Source organism: Triticum aestivum, chromosome 5A (assembly GCF_018294505.1).
Source record: "Triticum aestivum cultivar Chinese Spring chromosome 5A, IWGSC CS RefSeq v2.1, whole genome shotgun sequence".
NCBI lineage: Eukaryota > Viridiplantae > Streptophyta > Magnoliopsida > Poales > Poaceae > Triticum > Triticum aestivum.
The window spans coordinates 21,110,173-21,115,751 of record NC_057806.1 but is presented as its reverse complement, the minus strand read 5'-3'; the positions used below and the strand labels follow the sequence as shown (position 1 = coordinate 21,115,751).

The 5,579-nt window shown below is 43.6% G+C and overlaps 1 long non-coding RNA gene across 1 annotated transcript; it reads left to right on the top strand.

Annotated features, from left to right (window-relative positions):
• Positions 1 to 2,187: 2,187 nt before the first annotated feature.
• LOC123102059 (uncharacterized) lies at positions 2,188 to 5,042 on the top strand. Its single transcript, XR_006448726.1, has 3 exons — positions 2,188 to 2,707; positions 2,791 to 4,334; positions 4,842 to 5,042. It is a non-coding gene; the product is annotated as an uncharacterized lncRNA (long non-coding RNA).
• Positions 5,043 to 5,579: the final 537 nt, after the last annotated feature.

The following is a 5,579-nucleotide window of genomic DNA, read 5'->3' as shown; positions in this document are numbered from 1 at the left end:
CGTCTGGTTCCTCTTGATCTTCACCAGCTCCCCCCGTTGCAGCATCACCGTATTCAGGGGGCACATAGTTGTCATCGTACTCTTCTTCTTCGCCGTCTTCCATCATAACCCCTATTTCTCCGTGCCTCGTCCAAACATTATAGTGTGGCATGAAACCCTTGTAAAGCAGGTGGGAGTGAAGGATTTTCCGGTTAGAGTAAGACCTCGTATTCCCACATTCAGTGCATGGACAACACATAAAACCATTCTGCTTGTTTGCCTCAGCCGCATCGAGAAACTCATGCACGCCCTTAATGTACTCGCAGGTGTGTCTGTCACCGTACATCCATTGCCGGTTCATCTGCGTGCATTATATATAATTAAGTGTCCAAATTAATAGAAGTTCATCATCACATTAAAACCAAAGTGCATACATAGTTCTCATCTAACAACATATAGCTCTCCAGAGCATCTAATTAATTAAACCATACATTGAAACTATGTAAAACATTTCAATGCGAAAACAAATGCGATCATAATCGCAACCAAGGTAACAATTGATCCAACGGCATAATGATACCAAGCCTCGGTATGAATGGCATATTTTCTAATCTTTCTAATCTTCAAGCGCATTGCATCCATCTTGATCTTGTGATCATCGACGACATCCGCAACATGCAACTCCAATATCATCTTCTCCTCCTCAATTTTTTTATTTTTTCCTTCAACAAATTGTTTTCTTCTTCAACTAAATTTAACCTCTCGACAATAGGGTCGGTTGGCATTTCCGATTCACATACATCCTACATAAATAAAATCTATGTCACGTTGGTCGGCATAATTTTCATAAACAATAAATGAACCAATAGTTATAAAGATAATATATATACCACATCCGAATCATAGACAGGACGAGGGCCGACGGGGGCGGATACCAAAACCATCGCACTATATAAGATGCAATAATAAAAGTAAGAAAATAATACAAGTATCTATGTAAACATACAATTAAGAATATTTTTCCTTTCAGAAAGAAGATAAGAATAAGAGGCTCACCACGGTGGTGCCGGCGATGAGCTCGGCACGGGTGATCGACGGCGGTGAAGACGGGGACGGGGCGTGACGGACCGCTAAACCTAGACAAATATTATGGAAAATGGATCTTGGAGGTCAAGCTTGGAGAGGAGAAAGCTTAAGTAGTGTGGCTCGGGCATTCCATCGAACACCTTGTGTGCATAGGAGGTGAGCTAGAGCACCAGCAAGCCCTCTCCCCCTCGGCCAGAGAAAAACAGAGCACTGGGGTGCTCTGCTCGTGATTGAGGGGTATATATAGGCACCTCATTGGTCCCGGTTGGTGACATGAGCCGGGACTAAAGGGGAGCCTTTGGTCCCGGTTCAAGCCACCAACCGGGACCAATGGTGGTGGGCCAGGACCGAGGCCCATTGGTCCCGGTTCATCCCACCAACCGGGACCAAAAGGTCCAGATGAACCGGGACCAATGGCCCACTTGGCCCGGCCGGTCCCCTGGGCTCATGAACCGGGACCAATGCCCACATTGGTCCTAGTTCTGGACTGAACCGGGACTAATGGGCTGACCCGGCCTGGACCAAAGCCCTGTTTTCTACTAGTGTAACCATTAGGGTTTACGATGACTCGGGGTCGACGGAGCCACCTAAGCCTAACCATTAGGGTTTACGGTGACTCGGGGTCGACGGAGCCACCTAATCCTAACCATTAGGATTTACGGTGACTCGGGGTCGATGAAGCCACCTAAGCCTAACCATTAGGGTTTACGGTGACTCGGGGTCGAGGAAGCCACCACTACAAGAAACCTGTTAATCTGTGACGAATTTGTGGTGACGTTCCTATAAACTGTCATGAAAACCATCACATATTAGCAAGTGGTGCATGGGCCTCAGTACGGTACTGCCTTTATGACGGACATCGAGGGACCGTCATGGAAATTGTCATGGATCGACTAGCTAGGCCTAGCCTTTTACTTCTTTATCCATGATTGGACCGTCATGGATGGCTCCTGATGATGTGTCGTGCATGCCCTTTGTCTGGCCCACATGTCAGTTGGAAGCAATTGACATGTAGAAAAAAAGAGCGAAACTGCGAAGGAGCGCGCGCGAAGGAAAATTTTAAGTCACGAGCGCGGGGAGGGAAATTGTAAGCCAACCCATTTAACTACAGAGTCCACACCAGCCTAACCCTAGTTACCTTTCTCCCATCTCCTGTACCAACCATAGCCGCCACTTCACCTTCCTCCTCTCGCCGCTCCATGTCGGTGCCGACGCCGACGGCGCCGGCCCTGAACCACACCGCGTCGAGCCCCTCCACATCTATACTGCCCGGGAGCCCTCCCCATTCCACGGCTCTCCCCATTCAGATCGGCCCCTCGAGTTATTGCATCCCAGTCATACCCCTCGATCTGGGGCGGCAGCGGTGGCGGGGGGACCAACTGCCAGATTTGGACGGCCCTGAGGTCGCTGGCGGCGTGCATTGATCCAGCTCCATCTGGCGGTGAGCTGAGGTGAGGTACAACCGTACAGGAGGTGGCAACACAGCCACGGATGCAGAGTACATCGGCGACCTGTGGCTCGGTCCAATTGTCCGTCAGCCGCCCCACCGTCGCTCCCCTAATCGTCGTGGTCGTCTTCTCCATCCGTGGTGCGCAGCCTCCTCTATGCGTCGCCGTTCACCTTCTCCAACCGGAAAGACCCAGTACGTACCTCTGCACCGGTCCCGTACCCTACCGTTCCCCTCTGCTCGTCTCCGCTAATATAAGGTTTATTGGAGCTCTGCAGAGGAGTACAGAGTACCACCAGGACGAGCAAAACACTTGGGGCAGAACACCGGCCATGGATTGATCCAGCCGTACCTGTTAAAGGATGGCTGGAGGCCTCGTTGGCCATGTTGAACCAGTACAGAGAAAACATCTGGGCGTCTGCCTTGTTCGACATTAAAACGAACAGCAAGGGCAGAAGCACCACTGAGGGTTACTCGTTCATTACTGATTGTTTGTGCTTTGTTCCTTTCTAGTCACATTGTGAAGCACATTCATTTTTTGTACTGCAAACAAAAAGTATTAGGCAAATCTCTGTTCTTGTTGCAGTTCAAGCATTGTTTTGTAGTTGTACACTTATAATTCAGAGTAATGGCCTGCAAGATTTATCCTGTCAGCTTTTAGTATTAAGAAACTCATACCATTTTATATCTAACTGAAGAAAAACTCATATTTGCAGATTCTGTAGGTACATTTTACTGCAGTGTCCAATGTTTCTGCATGCACATAATGGTGATGGATCCCACACCGGTCAGTGCATCTAATGGTCTTTGTACAGCTAAAAACATTTTTCACTTGGTGATGATATCTGCACTGCCCTTGCCTGCATAATTTGAATATCTCACATGGACTAGAAACATTTTTTTACTTGGTGATGATATCTGCACATCCCTTTCCTGAACATGCCCTTTATGTTATTCATACACTTTACTCAAGCATCTATTTGCCCTTATGTTCTGCTAGGGCTCAATGTTTTCTGGAAGTAAGCTTGACTGAAAATACACGTAATTCAATGCTTGTTCTTCCAACTAAAAATTCAGTTCATGATTCTGGTCCTATACTTACTGAAATGATTACTATAGAGGTCAAAAAGCTTTCAAATTCAAGAATAAGGAGAGTATTTTCTGTTTTCTTTCCGCCAATTTCTTTTCATATAAATATGACATTTATTGTTTATAGTTAATGGGCTTGTTTTAGCTATGCAGTTTTCAACCTATATGATTTCTGGTTATTGGATAATAAACTTTCATGTAGCTCTCGACTGCCCACACATGTAGCTGTACAATTTAATCTCTAGATACATCATACAAGCAAATTCTACCTCCCTGTCTCCTTCTATAGGTACCTAAAATACTTGACAAAGAAGCGAAATGACAAACAAGCCGCTTGAAGTTCCATGTGCTGTGTCAAATCTTATTTTTTTGTACAATGAATCAAAACTCTTAGTGCTCTAATTCCTGTGCAATGCTTTGTGCCAAAATCATATAATTGCAATGTACTTAACTGCTACTTAGCGACTTGAAAAGGCAACAATCTTGAAAAATCTAATGAAGAAGATAACATTTATTTTGTGGTGCACCCATTTTTCTTGTTGTGCACATGTAGATAGATGACTAGTTACTCTGGATTTATTTCGGAGCTCGCTGTATTACTTATATAGTTTTGTATGTGTTTTGTACTTTATGCAAGTTTTTAGCAGGAATTACTTGGGTCTGAATAGCTTCCTGAAAGCATTGGTGGTGTATTGTTGGACATTAAAATCAGCTAGTGGCGCATATTTTAATGGTAGTCATGTTACTTGATTTTTTTTATAAAATGCTTATAGTGATTTCTAGGTATGCATGTGTCATTTTGATATTAGTGGAAGACTGAAAATATGCTTCACGACAGACATGTTGACTGAAATATACATATTTAATAATATTTCATGTTCTTTGTTTCAGTAGGACATTTATTTCAACGATCTTAGTAAAGATTTGTTCTATCCACATATAGTAACTGATTGATGCCCTAATTTTCCAGGATAGATATTCCACCAACCATCTCACTCTTAATATATATATTTGATCTATTTTTGTGTTCTTTCTGCATGCCAAATCCTTTTCTGCCTGCTGCTAAAATGTGCATGTTAATTGAAATATCTGATGTTGCTGTATATTGTTCCTTGCACTTGTCATTTTTTTGCGGGTGAGCTAATTACTGTCATTTTAAATAGAGGTTTGTCTGAATGATTCCCATAATAGATTTCTCATGTCGATAGTTCTCACATTTTTTTCTGCTATTCTTTTGCAGGTAATTGAGATAGAACAAAAGACACTTGAGTTTGGTTTAGAAGGGTTACTCCACTTGGATAGCACAGTGATACTACTGTCAACACGATACACATATTATGTGTATCTAAATGTCCAGTGTGACTGATTTGTAATTTTAATATGTTATTTTGATCAGAATTTTGTAGTTGTGCACTCCAGTATTGTTTTTTTGCTAAACAGAGATTATTTACTTCTTTCATGTGGATCAAATATTTGGCATGCTGGGCCGAAGATGGGTTGGACAGGCCAAGGTCAATAATAATCTGGAACATGCTAGTATAATTAATGTGTACAAAATGCAAACTAGAAAGAATATAAAATATTAAATAAATGGATGAAGGCCCAATCCACCATGATGCCACATCAGCTGCCACGTCATGTACATCCATGACGGGTAGGTTTGTCATGAAGTTTTGGGCTTGTTCAGGGCCGGACGGGCCTAGGGCAAATCGATGACGGCCAAAAATCCGTCATGGAGTGCACATTATCAAATTATGACGCGATATACATGACAGATTACAAATCCGTCATGGACGCCCATCCATGATAGTTTTTCACTATTTTTTGATGGACTGATACTGTCATGGATTAACAGATTTCTTGTAGTGCACCTAAGCCTAACCATTAGGGTTTACGGTGACTCGGGGTCGACAGAGCCACCTATGCCTAACCATTAGGGTTTACGGTGACTCGGGGTCGACGGAGCCACCTAAGCCTA